The sequence below is a fragment of the Echinops telfairi genome, unplaced genomic scaffold (assembly GCF_000313985.2).
Source record: "Echinops telfairi isolate 266 unplaced genomic scaffold, ASM31398v2 ScPeMD7_7409;HRSCAF=8447, whole genome shotgun sequence".
NCBI classification, from domain to species: Eukaryota; Metazoa; Chordata; class Mammalia; order Afrosoricida; family Tenrecidae; genus Echinops; species Echinops telfairi.
In genome coordinates, this window is record NW_022111309.1 from 3,651,584 (window position 1) to 3,661,922 (window position 10,339).

Consider the following 10,339-nt stretch of genomic DNA (forward strand, 5'->3'; position numbering starts at 1 on the left):
GATGGATTGCATTGTGCCAGATCTCGAACGTGACAGCAATTCCGAGGCTGGCACAGAACTGGACAGTGTTTTGTTCTGTGGTACATTAGGGCTCCATGCGTTGGAACCAAATGGACAACACCCAACAACACCATCACCACTGTCAAGGAGGCCAAAGTACCACCAGACACGTATGGACCACTAACTATAAGAAAGCCGTTTGAACAGCCCAGCAGTTGCTGGAAGGAGGAAGATAAGAGTGTCTCCTGATAGAATGATTTGCGAAGACTTGGGGGTATTAGGACTTGGGAATCCTCTGTGGCAGTAGGTATGTTTTGGGGGGTTTTGTTTTAGGTTGATCACAACATAAGAGAATATCTCCAAGACTAAGATGTATTCACGCTGTGGTCTTTTCTTAAAGTGGCATCAAAAAAATGCCCTTCCTTGTACCATTTTTTATTCTTTCCCTTCCCAACACAGAGTTTTAAAAATAATTCTCAATGGCAGTCACTTAATTCACGTACAAGGGAGGTTCAAAATGTTGGTGGAAAATGGAATGAAAAGGTATTGGATTTTTTACCCACGGAGTTTTGAAACACCCCTCATGTATGAAAACCAAAAGCAGTTTGTTTCTGTAAAGGAAGTAAGGATTCAGGAACTAGAATATAACTCTACAAAACACAAAGTAAGGATTATGATCTATTCACTTTAATGCACTCACAGCAGCACTGGCCATTAAGGCCTCATGTTTATTAAGTATCAGAATGTGAGCTAGTCTGGCTAAATGAGGGACACAGTCCACAGAACTCATACATGTGTAAGAGAGAGTTTTATACGTAGGGTAAGTGTACATTAAGAAAGCATCCCAACCCCGTCCAGTCCAAGCCCATAAGTCCGACTTAGCCCATATGTCCGTCACCTCCCATAAGTCCGACTTAGCCCATATGTCCGTCACCTACCTATAAAGTCCTCCTCAAACTCACAAAGCACACACAATGACGCCAAATACAGGAGGATCACAGGTCAGTGGGTAGAAACTCTTTGAATCCAGTGGTGGTGTAAACATCTCAGTGCTGGCAGGCGTCTCCACATGGTGCTCCAGCACCCAGGGCTGCATCGGGGTAGGTCCATGTGGCTTCTCCTCAGGGATGCCTTGCAGGAAGTGAGCCTTGCCAGCTAAGGCAGCCGCACACTGGTTGGACCATAAGAGAATAAGAGGCCAGAGAACTGGAGAGGCGAGGCTCACGGAGCCATTTATCTCTGTGCCCTTCAACTAATCCCACATGTGTTTATCAGCCAGGGTGGCACAATAAACCTTAACTATCTCAACCAGAATGCAAACCATTGATGTGTAAAAATTAATCAAAGTTGTGCTCTACTTTAAGAATGTTTACAATAATTTCTAATGCAGTGATCTAAAATATAAAATTCTAACAGAGAAACAACTTAGGGAGTTAGAAAATACTTAGGGTAAATGAAAATGATAATATATCAAAACTGATGGTAACTGGGGAAATAGTGTATAGAAGGAAATGTATAGCTATAAACACCTATATTACAACAGAGGAAAGGTCACAAATCAATTACCTAACTTTATACATTAATTAACAAGATAAAGAAAAACTAATGAAGACCAACAAATAGTCATGCTGGTAATGTAGTAGGTTAGATGTTCAGCTGCTAACCATAAAGTCAGCAGTTCAAAACCATCAAACAGCCTTTGGTAGAAAAACGAAGCTTTCCAGTCCAATAAAGATTTACAGTCTCAGAAACCCACAGGGGCAAGTCTACTTTGTCTTAAGGTTCACTATAAGTCAGAACCGAGTCAATGGCCATGGGGTTGGTCCTTAGGAAATAAAACTTTAAATATTATGTACTATTATTATTACTTCTTCCTTTGATTTACTGGGTTATATCCATTCATTAATTCTCCTTTGTTCTTATATTTACATTTATATATCATTTGGCCTGCACTTTGGAGATGATTATAGAATCATCTAATTTCTGTTTTAGGAAACAAATGGGTTACAGTAAAAATTTACCAAATTTAAACAGAAAAGCAACTTATATAATTAGTTAAAAAAGTAAATAGGATAACTCTCTATTTCTGATGCTAGCAAGCCAATTGTTTTTAGAAAAAATACATATCACAATTTATTCAGAAATACTGTAGTAGTTGATACGCAATAGATTCACTACACAATGAAAGACTTTACAAACAAATTTTTTAAAAAGTACTTGAAAGACTTTAAAAACAAAACAAGATTAACATGGAATCAATCTAGAGACACTGCTAAATATTCTGAACTAAAAGTATTTATTCAAGTGTTTAAAAAAATTTGAATGTCTTTTATTTTATATGTATAGTGTGTTTCCAGTATCATTGTTTTGCATATCAAACTTCAGTTGTACTAGCATCATGTGTTGAAGATACTTTTTATCAAAATGAGGTGTTGGTATTTTTTTTCAAAATTCATTTCACCAAAGATGTATGGGTTTATTTCTGATTTTCTAATTATATGCCATTGGTTTATATGTCTATACTTACATTAGTACTATATCGTTATATTTTTTACAATTTCATTTGCATGTAGTACATATATCATACAATTTAGTAATTCAATCATATTTTAAAATTTAATTCAATCAATACAGTAATTCATCATATGGTGATGTGCAATCATCACCATAATCATTTTTAGGTGATTTTCTTCTTTCTTGTACTCATTTTTATTAGCTCCCCATTTCCCTCCTGCCTCTCCTCTGCTGTAATTCCGTGAAAACTTTAGTTACTGTCTCTATTGATTTACCTATCCTGGATTTCCTATACAGAAAAATATACAAAAAATTCCACAAAACAACAACAGCAGCAATAACAAAGTAAAACAGAGAAAAATGTTAATAAAAATGTTTAAAAAAACTAGAACAAATTGACAATATGTCAAAATAAGATCAAATGATAAGGTGTTAATTTTAACATAATTGTATTTGTAAGAATCCACTTTCCAATTAATTTTGCATATGAGAAAAGTTATTCACATCCCTGCATACCATATCATTTTAGTTACTGTAGCTTTAGAGTGAGCTCATTGATTAAGTTGTACAATGAACTGCTCCGAAGTTCACATCTGCTAGTGGCTCTCTTTTGAAATTTGGATGTCTGTGTTCCTCTACTTGATTCTTTTTCAAGATTTTTTTTTGCTACCAGCACCCTTTGAATAGCATTAACTTAACGATCAGCTTCCTATATCTTAAAAGAAAAGAAAAAGATTGGTTGGGTTTTGATAGGGACTGGGTTTACTTTGAATACTTATGGGTTACCTTGGATAGAATTAATATCCTAAAAATATTATATCTTCCAATTCATGAGCGGGTGCATTTTTCTTTTTATTTATGACTTTAATTTCTTTTAGCAATATCTGCCAGTTTTCAGAATACAAATATTTCACCTCCATGGATAAATATTTTCCTACATATTTATTTTCTTAGATCAACTGTTTTTCTTGATTTACTTTTTAAGTATATCATAGCTGGTATACAGACACACAACAGATTTTGGGGTGTTCTCTTGTTCCCAACAACTTTGTTGAGTTCATTTATTAATTTTAGGAGTTTTCTTGCGGAATCTGTGTGGTTTTCTATAAATAAAATCATGCTGTTATTTTTATGTGCGCTTAAGTGGGTTCTGACTATAGTGATCTACTGACAACAGAACACGGTGTCCGGTCCTGTGCCCTCATTGCAATCTCCTGTTGCTTTAAACACTGTATCAATCCATCTCCTCAAGGGGCTTTCTCTTTTTCTTGGTGATATAAGGATATAAGTGAGATAGTCAGCTTTTCCTTATTTTAGGAAACAAATACGTTATATGTGGAAGAAGCAGAATTGTATTTCGATACTGACTCATAGCTTAAAACTTTCTATGCAATTTGGTGTGCTGTCTCTTTGATTTCCCCCTTGAATTTTCCTGAATCCGTTGTATAAACGCGTACTCACTTACTACCATCAAGTCTATGCCAACTTGTAGCGACCCTATAGGGCAAGGTAAACCTTCCCTGTGAGTTTCCAAGACTTCAGCTCTTTATGGGACTAGAAAGACCCATCTTGGAGCCACTGGTGATTTTGAACTGCTGTCCTAGCAGTTGGCATCCCAACACAGTACATCTAGGCAACCAGGGTACCTAAAATACTTACTGTGTACTAAATTACACTTTGAAATGTAATATAGACTTCATCTTCAATGCATTTGTATCCAGTGAATAAGCAGGATGTATAGAGAGATGATAGATAGTTAGATGAGTAGGTAGATAGATAGAAGACATGCACAATTAGACATATTCCCTGAGTGGCACAAATTACTTGTGCTCAGCTACTTACCAAACAAGCGATCTGAGTTCACCCAGGGGCAATGTGCAAAGAACGCTCTCATTATCTCTTTCTGTGAGATTCCAGTACCCCCACCTGCTGCTGTCTAGTCCATTCTTCATACGTGGCTGTCTTAGATGTTTCAGGATAGAGCAACATGCCAATATATTATAATAGTTATGCATAGGGAATCCAGGACGGATGATCCTTAGAGGACCAGTGGTGTGAGTGGTGATACTGGGAGCTTAGAGGGAGGGTGGGTTGGAAAGAGGGGATCGATAACAAGAATCTACATGTGACCTCCTCCCTGGGGGATGGACAACAGAAAAGTGGGTGAAGGGAGACATCGGACAGGGCAAGATATGGCAAAATAACAATTTATAAATTATCAAGGGCTCATGAGGAAAAGGGGAGCGGGGAGGGAGGGGGAAAATGAGGAGCTGATGCCAGGGGCTTACATGGAGAGAAAATGTTTTGAGAAGGATGAAGGCAATGAATGTACAAATGTGCTTTACACAATTGATGTGTGTATGGATTGTGATAAGAGTTGTATGATCCCCTAATAAAATGATTAAAAAATAAATGAATAGAAAAAATAGTTATGATCCTGTGAATATATATTGGCAAACTTATCGTCTAATGTAACTCTGGGTAGGATTTTTTGATGTATCAACTAGAGTATAAAGTTTTGAGGTCAGAATAATCCCTGGGTTAACCAGTGTGTGGACAGCTCCTGCCTTCCCTTCGAGGCTACCTGAGTGGGCCCGCCCTTTGCGATGATTGAGCAGCAGGGAAACGGGAAGGACCCTTCTCCACCATCATGTTCACTTGCTGCAGGTGCAGCTGGTGAAGGCTTCGGCAAGTCCTTCTAGTCTTTGTTCCTTGTTAAATTTACAAATGAAATGAAATCGGGCTTGAGCTGTAGTTCCACTTATTTATAAAGTTATTTTCTTTTTCAGCACATTTTATTGTGCATTAGGTAAAAATTACAGAGCAGATCATCCATTTTACATTACACAATCCACATACATTTTTTCCAACTAATTCCTTACAATCCCCTCAGTGTACCATCACGTATCCCACTTTCTCCATGCGTTTCCTATTTCCATCCTACCTTCTTGTTTAACTCTTGGTGCTTTTCCAATGGATAACTAATGTTGCTTTTTTTGAGGTCTGGTTGTGCAGTGGGGTAGATGGTGGGCTGCTAATCTCAATGTTAGTGATTTGAAACCACCAGCCTCTTTGTAGGTGAAAGACCAGTCTTTCTGCATCCAGAAAGAGTTCCCGTCTAGGAAACCCACAGGGCAGTTATACCCTGTCCTATAGGATCACTATATGTTGGAATTGATTCAATCATAGTGATTTCGTTTTGTTTTGCTTTTTAAATCTTCAATGATTGAGTATTCTAATATAGGAGTGAGTTCAGTCCCAGACTGCAGGGGGACTTGGGTGTCGCACCAGTTTGTTTCTGCCTGGCCAGTGAGCCTGGCCTCCTTTATGAGTTCTGTTCCACCGTTTCTCCCACTCTATCCCACACCTCCCACCATGATCCCTTTATAGCAGCAGTCCTTGTAGCTGGGTACGATCTAAATCTTTGGGCCTCAGGTTGTGAAGTCTGGTGTTTATGTGGTCAATTTGTACATTGGTTTAACTGTTTCCACATTTCTTTTGATTCTCCACACTACTCTTTCCTCCGGATGGTGAGAGACCAATACTAGCACCCTAGATGGCTGTTCATGAGCTTTTAAGCCTTCTTCACTGCTTACCAAAGTAAGATATAGAACATTTTCTTCATCAACTGCATTGTGCCAGTTGACCTTGCCCCCAAGACTATGGTCCTCATCCCTCACACTGAGCAACCCATTCCCTGAAGGTATTTGGTTTTGTGTATGACGTTTTCATAGCTTTACCCCTGTCTGCTCCACTACATTAATGGACATAGAAGGTAAGTACACATATATAAATATCCTTTGACGATCTTGTTCATATTCATGCTTGTACTCCCACTCTCATGAACAGATGTGGACCTGATCAGCCTGCCCATATATCCAAACATCTACTCATACATCATTGCTATTGCAGGACTGCGGATATGACAGCATTTCCCTCTGTTTCCTTTAATTATTTCAAACTTCCTGTGTCTTCCCCTTCCTCCGTACATTTTGCCTAATCTCCTTCACTGCCCTCATATATTGCCTTCCCCTCATGCAAGTTAACTTGCATTTGCCCCTTGTAAACCTCAAAGAATGTCTCTTGGCATTTTATAACAGTGGTCTCTTATTTTATTTTTCTCTTATGATTAATTAATTTCCCTCAGCATAACATCCTTCACGTTCATTCAAACTTCTCTGCACAAGCTCACCAAGATCCGCCGCCACTGGGTCAGTTTTGACTTTGCAAGTTTGGTGGTTCAAGTTCACCAGTTGCTTCCCAGGAAACGATGATGACATAAAGAGATGAAGACATAAAAGAACTGAATAGAAAATTTCAAAGGGCAACTCAGGAAGACAAAGTAAAATATGAAAATGAAATGTGAAAATTACCGGAGCTAAAAATTTAAAGAGGAAGAAAATTCTCAGGATATCTTAAGTTGAAAGAATAGAAGAAAATATTCAGGCTCTGAGTGGCAATAATAAAAGAAGCTATGGGGAAAATATTGATCTATACAGGAAACATCCAAAAAAGTTGGAAAGAATACATGGTCATAGTGCCCAAAAGTGGACCAAGTCAACTTTCCACCATTAAAGAGGTGTCATGTGATTATGGACCAATAGTGTTGCAGAAAGAAGGTCAAGCTGCACTGAAGGCATTCGTGGAAAATAAGCCCCCAGGTATTGACACCATTCCAATCCAAAAGTTTCCACATGCTGAAGATGCACTGGAATTACGTACTTGCCTCTACCAAGACATTTGGAAGAGTTTTCACTAGCCAACTGACAAGAAGAGATCCATATTTGTACACTTTCCAAATAAAGATAGGCCAGCAGAGTGCAGAAATTATTGAAAAAAATGACATTAATATCATATATAAGGCAAATTTTGCGGAAGATCATTTAACAGCATTTACAGCGGTGAACTCATGAACTCATGAGCTGCTAGGATGCGGGGCAGTTTGGAATAGTACATGGAATGTTAAAATATCATTGCTGAGATCAGATGGTTCTTCAATGAAGGCAAAGTACACCAGAAAAATGCGTTGTTTGTGTTCTATTGACTGTGGACAGGCATTTGAACGTGTGGGTCATAACAAACTATGGATAGCTTTGAGAAGAATGAGAATCCTGAGCCCTTCATTATGCCCATGCAGAATCTATACATAGACCAAGAGGCAATCATTCAAATAGAACAAGGGAATAATACATGGTTCGAAATCAGTGAAGGTGTGCTTTAGGCTTCTTTCACCCCACTTATTCAATCTGTGTTCAAATAATCTGAGAATCTGGACTGTGTGAGGAACAATGAGGCACCAGGATTGGAGGAAGACTCAGTAACCTGCAATGTGGAGGTAATATAACCTTGGTTGGTGAAAGTGAGGAGGACTTGAAGCACTTGATGATGAAGACCAAGAATCGCAGCTTTCAACATGGATTATAACTAAATGTAAAGAAAACCAAAATCATCATAACGACTGATACATAACATTATAATAGATGGAGAAAAGATTAAAGTTGTCAAGATTTCATCTTGCTTGAATCTACAATCAATGGTAATGGAAGCAGCAGTTAAGAGATGAAATCAAGCATTTAATTGGGCAAATCTGCTGTATCAGACCCCTTTAGCATGTGGAAAGCAGGGAGCTTACTTTGAGGACTAAGTTGTGCCTGCCGCCAGCCATGATATATGTTCAATTGCCTTGTAAAGGAAAAACCCACTTGAATTCTGGTGCTGGCAAAGAAGATGAAAAATACCATGGACTGCCAAAAGAACAAACAGATCTGTCTTGGAAGAAGTATAATTAGAATGCTCCTTAGAAGTGAGAATATGGAGATTTATCTGGTGTACTCTGTTATCAGGAAAGACCAGTGCCTGGCAAAGGACATCCTTTCTGGTAGAGGAGCGTGAAGAAGAGAGAGCTCCTCAACCATGTGGAGGGACACCGTGCCTGCGATGGAGGGCTTGGATATAGCAACCATGGCAAGGATGGCACTGGACTGCTTAGAACCCACTCGATTGCACTTAACAAAACAACAACGATATAGAAAGCCTTAATAGCGAGATTCCTTTATTGTCCTTCTCTCCAAAAGGCTCTACCTGTTCTAGGCCTAGTGTAGTGGTTACACATTCACCTTTAACTGCAAAGCCAGCTATTCAAATCTTCGAGCTGCTCCAAGAGAGAACTTTACTCCTGGAAAGAGTTACACGCAGGGGCAGGTCTACCCTGCCCTATAGAGATGCCAGGGAGCAGAATGGACTCCCTAGCTTTGGGCTAACTAGGTCTTTGGTCTTGCACATGCATTTTACAATGGGTTTCATGATATCTATATAATTAATACCCTGTTTCCCCGAAAGTAAGACATCCCCCGAAAATAAGACCTACTTACAGTTTTGCCTCTCGCTGAAATATATGGCACCCCCCTGAAAATAAGGCCTCCCCGAAAATAAGGCCCCACGAAGCTACCGTAACTCTGGACTCTGCACCGTAGCAGCGGGCGCCACTGCGCAGCTCACTGTTGGCCGCAGCGCAGCTGGAGCAGACAGGAAGTGCGAGGTCTCTTTTTTTAAAAATTTTTTCCTGGTATGCTCTACTTTGAGCCAAGATTATTATTCTTCTTTTTTTTTTTTTTTTAAACATTTTATTAGGGGCTCATATAACTGTTATCACAATCCATTTACACATCAATTGTGTAAATCGCATTTGTACATCATTCTCAAAACATTTTCTCTCCACTTTTAATAAAACAATAAACAATAAATGTGTACCATATTCTTCTTCATGAAAAAATAAGACATCCCCTGAAAATAAGACCTAACGCATCTTTGGGAGCAAAAATTAATATAAGACACTGTCTTATTTTGGGGGAAACAGGGTAGTAGAGTTTAGATAGGTATTGCATTAAACCATAGCCTGGTATTTTATCGATTTCACAGCAAGTGTGACTATCGTACAAGACAGTGCAGTATTTTATTCTGTTATGTTTAGGATTGCTGTGAGTGAGAACTGACTTGATGGCACCTAATACAACAACATCTACTTTTATAACTACTTGTAGCCTCCGAAACCCTGCTATGCATCAGCATAGATTCCATGGTGGTGGGTGGGTGTGGTTTGGATTTGGGCCCTTATAATGAAGAGCACATGTTGCAAAGCGTCCATCATGAATGCAGTCAGAAACAAAGGTGAACTCTGAGTGTTTTCTCGTTTCTTTGTTTTTCAGCCCAGTGTTGTTATGGTAGGTGCCAAAGAGTTGGTGCTCTGGCGGATTGTGACCGTATGCACAACACAATCAAGTGCCGCCCGGCCGTACTGCATGCTCAAGGTCATTGCTGTCCGAGCTCTTTGGTGCCGTCACTATGTCAATCCATCCGTTTGAGCCCACGATTAGGATGAATTTACACCTATTTATCATTTCTGTTTGGTTTTAATTTGGGCCCAGGAAATGGGGAGTTGTACTTTTCCCAGCCACTGTCTTTGTTTAGTCCTCTGCCTTCACTTTACATCGTGCAATTTACCGCCAGAGGCCTCACCTTCAGTATTTTCAAATGCACTCTTGGATCTTGGCTAGAAGGGTAAACCGCCGCTGTGTCCTAAAAACTGTAATTTCCACCTTAAAAAAACTAAACACTCACCTGCGGTTCATTGTCTCATTTCATAAAAGTTTGAAAACTGTAGGCGAGATTTTGAGGTTTCAATAAAATCCCACTGACATTTCACATTCCTTACTGCTGCAATACACAAAAGTGGAATGGGCATCCCCAGAAGGCATTCTTTCTCTCACATTTATGCGTTAAAAAGTAAACAAAAATCCCCTATTGGACAATCATCTAAAAAGTTCCA